The 8,570-nt window shown below is 40.2% G+C and overlaps 1 long non-coding RNA gene across 1 annotated transcript; it reads right to left on the bottom strand.

Moving 5' to 3' along the window:
- Positions 1-6,496: 6,496 nt before the first annotated feature.
- On the bottom strand, positions 6,497-7,167 carry LOC150036590 (uncharacterized). Its single transcript, XR_016528912.1, has 3 exons — positions 6,911-7,167; positions 6,699-6,829; positions 6,497-6,613 (listed from the first exon to the last, which is right to left on the bottom strand). It is a non-coding gene; the product is annotated as an uncharacterized LOC150036590 (long non-coding RNA).
- Between the last annotated feature and the right edge of the window lie 1,403 nt (positions 7,168-8,570).

The following is an 8,570-nucleotide window of genomic DNA, read 5'->3' as shown; positions in this document are numbered from 1 at the left end:
CATGGGCACACTCGGGCGCATGGGCACGCTTGGCCGCATAGGCATGTCTTACTGCATGGGCGTGCGCTTGGCATACACCATCGACGCATGGGCTACGCGCTCGACATACACCATTGACGCATGGGCTGCGCTTGACACACGGCCTATGCGCTTGTCCTTGACGCATGGCTGCGTGCTTGGCGCATGGCCTATGCACTCGTCCTCGATGCATGGCTTACACACCTAGCATGCTCACTCGACGCATGCTTGCTGTCCGTGTTCGCATGTCTCATGTATGCCTTTGCGATGGTTGTATGCTACCCTTAGCCATTTTTTTCAAGTTTTCTTGCTTCCATCCTTCATGCCTTCTTGCGTCCTACATGTTTTAAGCCTTTCATAGGTGTTTGGATTTCTAGTCACCTTTTGGATAATTTTTTATGTTTTTCTCCGTTTGCCCCACTATCCTTTCTTAGGATTTTTCTTCTTTACATTTAACCTCCACTTTAGATTTAGTGTTAGGGTCTTACATGGTGGAGGAGCTGACTCTCTTTAGAGATCTAACTCTAGTCGAAGGCTCCGATCGTCACTCGGAATGGATGAAGGAGGTGAAGAACTCTCAACCGTCTTCTCACGTAATTTTTCTGGATCGCAAGGTCCGAAATAGGCAAACCTCAGGAAAAAACCTTGGATGCTTGAATTTCTGCTCATCGGCTTCTATTTATAGAGCTTGGATCACCAACAACATTAATTAGATTGCTCTGAGTTTGCTGTTCGACGCGTTAGTCCTTTCTGAACCTCTGCCACTAATGGCGTGGTAGGTGAAATGTCAGCATCAGCGTTGGATTTTCTCGAGGTAGATGCATTGATGCGTTCATTCCACCTACCTTACGTTGATCCCATTAGTATGAGTTGTCGCGTAGCCGCAATCATTCAATGAGCGCATTCACTTAATACTGCAACTCTACATGATGACCACAATCGCTTGACGAGCGCAACTCCCATGCGATGGACGCATACGGCTGATTACCGCAACATCCACGCGTTGATCGATGCATTTGCCTTTGCGATGGAGTGTTTCTCCGTATGGAGTCGTCTATGCGGTGGTTCGATTTCCGCATTTGCATTTCATTTTCTGCATTAGCTACAAAAATAGAACATTGAACGCATAATTAACACAAAATAATGGGTTGGCTGAGATTCGACATGTTGATCGACGCAAACTCACTTTCTCACGAATTCCTATCATGATTTCCGCTTATTCTGCCTAACAGCCTTCATAATTCTAAATAAAATGCCTAAGATGACATGCAGAGAAAGTGATCAACGACTAAAAATTTGAGAAGGTAACGCAAACAATGGGGCCATCGCATCTCTATAGAATCAAATTAATGCGATGATAAATCTGTTACAGTGCATTGCAATTAACAACCCTGGAACACAAAGAGGATAAGTCAATGCAATTGAATAGACGAGCACGAGTTGTGCTATTTGTGGAGAATCACATCCGATTGAAGAATGTCCAAGGAACCTACAGTCAGTATACTTCGTAAAGAACAACCCTTTCTTTAATACATACAACCTCGAGTGGAGAAACCACCCCAATTTAACTTGGAAAAATACCCAACAATAGAGTTATCAACCTTTGGCGCAAAAAGGACCGCCGGGATTTTTCTAAAGAACTAACAGTCAACCGCAACATCAAGCCTGCAGCTCGCAAGCACCACCGCCATCATCCTCTCTGGAGAACCTACTGAAATAGTGCATTGAAAAGAAGAAGATGGTCCCCCAGAACCAGGCTACTTCCATCCGCAATCTAGAGATCCAAATAGGACAGATTGCGGGTGAGCTGAAAATAAACCACAAGGGACTCTACAAAGCTCAACTGAGCTCCCTTGCAACCCAAAGAACACAGGAAAGAAGCAATGTCAAGTAGTGACCTTGCGAAGTGGACGATAGCGGAAGAAAAGAATGAGCTAAGTTGGACCAATTCAATTGCGATGGAATTCAAGAACCCGTTGATACAAAACGAACCAGAAGAGCCTGAGATGAGGGAACCAGAAGTTGTGTCCACCTTTAAGCCTATAGAACACGGAACCGTGAAGGTACAGCTACCACCATTCCCGCAAAGACTGAAGAAAAAGGAAAATGATGAAGTTCAGTATCATCGCTTCATGGAAATGTTAAAGCAACTACACATCAACATCCCAATTACAGAAGTGATAGAACAAATGCCAAAATATGCTAAGTTTTTGAAGGACATGGTGTCAAATAAAAGAGGCACATGAAAGTTCGCAACGATGGCATTAATGCAAAAGTCAACTACCATAATCCCACTGAAGATGCGTGACCCAGGAAGCTTCATGATACCCTACTCAATTGGCGGGATCTATATTGGTCAAGCGCTATGCGACCTTGGGGCCAGTATAAATTTAATGCTACTTTCAATCTTCAAACAGTTGAATGTGGGGCAGCTGATGCCCATAACGGTGACTCTCCAGCTTGCAGACAGGTTCCTAGTTCACCCTGAGGGAAAGTTGAAGGATGTCTTGGTCACAATTGATAAATTCATTCTACCGGCAGACTTCATCATTCTTGACTATGAGGCGGACAAAGATGTGCCCATCATATTGGGACGACCATTTTTATCTACTGGTCGTGCTCAAATTTATGTGTACAAGGGAGAGATCACGCTGAGTATAAATGGGAAGAAGCTCAGGTTTAACATCATCAAAGCCATGAAGTAACCAGAAGATGAAGGCCTATTCGATTCTGACAATGAACACAGTTGTAATGAAGAAGTGGAGTCCGAAGAAAAAGATAAAAGAGAGGACGCGATCGCATCCATAGAAAGCTGCAATGTGGCCACGGAAAAAGCAAACAAAGAAGAAAAATTGAATTTTAATGGAGAGAAAAAAACAAAAACCTTCCTTAGAACAACCACCTACCGTGGAAATGAAAACTTTGCCAAGTCATCTGAAGTATGTTTTCCATGGGAAAAATGAAACCTTGCCAGTGATAATTTCCTCAGCACTCTAAGAAGAACAAGAAAATGTGTTGCTTAGCATCCTGAAGAAGTACATAAAAGCAATCGGGTGGACACTAGCAGATATATGAGGAATTAGCCCAACATACTGCATGCACATAATATGTCTCGAAGAAAACCAAAAAGGGTGTATCGAACCTCAATGTAGACTGAACCCTGCGGTGAAGGAGGTTGTGAAAAAGGTGATAATTAAATGTTGGACGTAGGCATCATATGCCCAATTGCCGAAAGCATATGGGTCAGCTCCGTACAATGTGTGCCCAATAAGAGAGTAATCACTGTAGTCCCGAACGCAAATAATGAGTTAATACAAATGAGAACCATCACTGGCTAGCAGATTTGCATGCACTACGCAAGCTTAATGCGGTGACGAAGAAGGACTATTTCCCTTTTCCTTTTATTGACCAGATGCTAGACCGCCTAGCATGAAATGATTACTTATGTTTTCTTGACGGGTATGTGGGTTACAACCAAATAATGATCGCTTCTGAAGACCAAGAAAAGACCACATTCACCTGCCCATACGGAACGTTTGCTTTTTACCGCATGCCGTTCGGATTATGCAATGCGTCGAGCACGTTTCAGAGGTGCATCATTGGCTATCTTCTCCGAGTATCTCGAGGATTCAGTGGAAATTTTTATGGACGACTTCTTAGTTTACAGGAAAACGTATGAAGTCTGTTTGAACAACTTAGAGAAGATATTAAGGAGATGCGAAGAGACAAATCTTGTGCTGAATTGGGAGAAATGTCATTTCATGGTGAACGAAGGAATTGTGCTCGAGCACAAGGTTTCCAAGGAAGGGCTGGAAGTGGATAAAGCGAAAATTGAGGCCATTGAAAAGCTTCCACCTACAGCAAATGTGAAGGCAGTAAGGAGTTTCCTGGGACATGCAGGATTCTACCATTGTTTTGTGAAGGACTTTTCAAAGATAGCTCGACCGTTGAGTGTGTTGCTAGAGGCTGACAGAACGTTTTACTTTATTCACAATGCCTCAATGCATTCAAAATACTGAAGAACGCATTAATTACCACGCCTATTTTGATTGCACCTGACTGGATGAAGCCATTCGAGCTAATGTGCGATGCTAGCGGTTATGCGATGGGGGCAGTGTTAGCATAGAAGAAAAAAATAGTGCTCATTCCTTAACGCCTATCTCTTGTATTATGTGATCTAATCTGGCTCTCACAAGCCTAGATTCTGACTTGACCTTCCCAAGCTTAGATCCTGTCCTTAGACTACCCTCCCGAGTATCCCTAATGGACGAATGAAGCATACATAATGCAAGACAATCGCATAAACTTCGCTGACCTACGGTTGTTACTATCCCTAGTACACAACGCATACATTGCTTAATGTGTCCAACCACTTACCCTCCCAGGCAGTTGATTGTTGCTGACTTCACTCATAGACAAGTAATGCGTTAGCTCATAGACAGGCATTGCAGCAACCTCACACTGAGCAAATAAGAGTACTCACATACTCGCACAATGCACACCTTTCAGTGGGTTGCTACATGCTTCATATCCCTAATCCCATGACTAAATATGCAATACCCAAGCAATCTCATTAAGTGTTGCAATGAAAGTAAAGATGCTAAACAAGAAGATGGAGATGGAGTCGAAGGAATAGAGAAATGCATTGAAAACACATTGTATTAATTTCTTAATTCAAAATGTCATACAATACAATATAGGGAAAGAAAGGAAAAAGAAATGACCGGCTGGAAGCAAAACCTTGCTTCCAGTGGATGCGCGTCAAGGCTGCCGGTGGTGCCATAGATGGGTGGAGGAGCTGACTCTCTCTCAACATCTAACTTTGGTTGAAGGCTCCGATCGTTACTCGGAATGCATGAAGGAGGTGAAGAACTCTCAGCAGTCTTCTCACGCAGTTTGTCTAGATTGCAAGGATCCGTCATAGGCGAATCTCAGGCAAAAACCTTGGATGCTTGAATTTCTGCTCATCAGCTTCTATTTATAGAGTTTGGGTCACTGACAGCATTAATTGGACTGCTCTGAGTCTAGCGTTCGGCGCGTTAATCCTTTCTGAAGCTCTGCCACTAATGGCGTGGTAGGTGAAATGTCAGCATTAGCATTGGATTTTCTTGAGGTAGATGCGTTGATGCATTCATTCCACCTACCTTGCCTTGATCCCATTAGTATGCGTTGTCGCGTAGCCACAATCATTCAATAAGCGTATTCGCTTAATACCGCAACAATACATGATGACTGCAATCGCTTGACGAGCGCAATTCCCATGCGATGGACGCATACGGCTGATTACTGCAACATCAATGCATTGATCGATGCGTTTGCCTTTGCGATGGAGTGTTTCTCCGTATGCGGTCGTCTGGTTTCCGCGTTTGCATTCATTTCCTACATTAGCTATAAAAATAGAACATTGAATGCATAATTAACGTAAAATAACGGGTTGGCTGAGATTCGACATGTTGATCGACGCAAGCTCACTTTCTCGTGAATTCTTATCATGATTGTTGCATATTCTGCCTAACAACCTTCATAATTCTAAGTAAAAGGCCTAAGATGACTTGCATTTCTGCATGAGATCACACCCCCAAACTTAAAATCATGCTTGTCCTCAAGCATGCGTTATACTCAAGAAATTCTAACTCACTTTCATGCTTTCTTTTGCGATGACCAGCTTCTTAGAATATAATTTACACACACCTTTGACCATCACTGCAATGCTCTCCTCCACTTTGGTTACTTCTTCAAAAAGATCTTGTCTAAGTTTAGATTCAGAAAACCTTTGCTCAAAAAATTTTATTCATTCACTGCAATTTTGTGTTTAGCTTTTGAGAATGCATTCATTAAAAAATACTTCAAAACTTTGCGATGGCTTATTCAAATGCGGCGTTGAACCTGGTTACACTCTTCATTTTGGCTTACCCCCACCTGTGTTATGCAGGCATCCAACTTCGGTTGTGTTCCATATTCAACTCAACTCTTGTCTCGTTTGATTTGGCTTGCGCCAGACAGACACTAGAAGAAATTTGGGCTTTAATGTCAGTTGACAACCAACATTAAAGATAGTGTTATTAAAGCCGTTTAATGTCGGTTGCCTTGTCGGTTTTAAACCAACATTAAAGGGCTTCAATAACACAACCTTCAATGTCGGTTGCAACCGACATTAAAGACCTTCAGTGAAATTTCCAACCGACATTAAATGTCTTTAATGTCGGTTGCAACCGAGATTAAAGCCTCTATTTTTTTAAATTATTAACCGACATTGAAGCCCAAATCTGTCCCTTTTTTTTTAAGTTCCGTTGCGAAATCCATTTTTTTGGTCCAAAAGTATAACATGACACATCATCATTGAACGTTGTGGCTATGACATATTATTCATGTATGGATTGTAAATCTATTACATTTAATCCACAAATTTTGTTACAAAATTATAATTTAAAAGGCTGTACAATAATTCAGGTCTTGAAAAACAAATTACAAGTAATACAAACATTATGAGATTACTATCTCCCTCCACTTGGTAAGTATGGATCCCTTCATAATTCTTCTTGAACCAACCCCCTAGCTTCAGCAGTGTCTGGTTATAGGCATCTTTGTCTGACCACTGTTGTTCAAAGGATTACAAATAAAAAAGGTTTAAGACAAAGAATTGAAAGTGAAAATGTGATAAGAATTCATATTCAACTAACCGTGTTTATTGGGAATGTGCATAAATGGTACATTCAAGGAAAAATTCTTGTAGTGAATGTGTTAGATCTAAAGTTCCCCAAGAAAAAGCATAAAGAGGTTGCGATACCAAATATTTACTCCTTTGTTGCATCTGCAAAACAAGAAAACTCAATAGTTGAATAAATGAGAGAATCTTCTTTTTAAAGATTTTGAAGAAGAGAAGCTTGGTTACCTAGATATGAGATACGAAGACGATGGAAAATTTTCGGCAGCATAACGATGTTACCACAACAAAATAAAAAATTTACCTTGAACTTGTTCAAAGAAACACACTCCCAAAAATATTTCACAACCACTTGTTCTCAACAGAACTATCAAAATTCCCAAAAAATGAATATTCAAAACCACATACATCAATAAGCAAATTTAGCTCACAATATACTTCAAACCTCAAAAGTTGTCACAAAGACTACCATAGTGCATGAATAACCTACAAACTACCATAGTGTGACCTACAAACTCGAGCACCTTGAATCAAATCTAAACTACAAATAAATAGTATCCATGAGTCATAAACGGGTGTTACATTCTAATCCAATATGGTCCAAAGAGAAATAAGCACATTATAACTTCTCAAACAGTAATTTTCATATCATTAGAGTCATTTGAAAACACTTGGAAACTGTGCTTAAAACTGCAAGCATTCAAAAATGCACTTACCAGGAACAATTTTCACCTGAATCCCTTGCTGTTTCAAGAAATCCATCTCCTCCCCACCCCTTCCAAACACCTAAAAAAATATACAAATAAAAAAGGTTTAAGACAAAGGATTGAAAGTGAAAATGTTATCAGAATTCATATTCAACTAACTGTGTTTATTGGGAATGTGCATAAATGGTACATTCAAGGCAAAAATCTTGTAGTCAACTTATCGAATGATCAAATAATTTAAATAGAATATTAGAATGATGCTTATCGAATCTTAATATGGAAAATGTTACTAATGTAATAGAAATATAGATTATGTTACAGAGCTAGATACTAACTATTTAAATCGGATGTTAAAGAACGCAAGTAGAGCAAATTCATCATAAATTCATACTTGTAATGATTTTTAGCTATATGCTAACCTAGCGTTTTCACATTTATTCTAGAATTTCTGGGACATTTTAAAAATTGAACTGAAATTTAAATATTCAACAAGAATTTCAGGAATATACACATAGATAACCATATAATAAGTTCAAATCTACATATGAGAATGATGGTTACAAAGTTCTAACCTTCATTGAAGGTTCCACGCTTAGTGAATGAATCTGTGCTCCTAAACCCAATGTCAACATTACACAACAAGCACTCAAGACACTTGTTAAAGTGTACTCGTTTGGTTCCACACCATCCGAGAGCATCTTGGCGAAGAAACTTAAGCTCCGAGCTGCTTGGCCATTATCACAACAGGAAGATACAACTGAAGTCCATGAAATCACATTCTTTTTCTTAATTTTCTTGAAGGCTCTTATTGCAAATTCCAAGCTCCCAAACTTAGAGTAGAAGTTTGAAAGAGAGTTTCCATATTTGCATCACGGGGATTGTTGGGCTCATGACTGCTGTACGTCACCAAATATTTCTCACCAGGAGAAAAATCAATTAACTTAACCTACATTTTATATATTAAAAGCTTAAGGCCTTTGGGACGTTTGCAAGCACTGTCAGAAGGTCTGGAGTGAAAAACAATAACAAACCTGTTGATGGTCAAAGCGAATTAGACGGTTAAAGGTACCTGCTCCACCTAAAACTGCAGCAACCTATCAGTGAATTGTTGCTAGGTAAGTCCCCAAATAGGACCACTGAACAAAACTCTCGGTCCAGAACTGTAAAAGAAAATTATTTAA

This window comes from Benincasa hispida, chromosome 4, assembly GCF_027475165.1.
Source record: "Benincasa hispida cultivar pf3 chromosome 4, pf3_genome.v1.1, whole genome shotgun sequence".
In the NCBI taxonomy this organism is placed as follows: domain Eukaryota; kingdom Viridiplantae; phylum Streptophyta; class Magnoliopsida; order Cucurbitales; family Cucurbitaceae; genus Benincasa; species Benincasa hispida.
The sequence above is the reverse complement of the archived record's forward strand: the minus strand, read 5'-3'. Positions and strand labels throughout refer to the sequence as shown.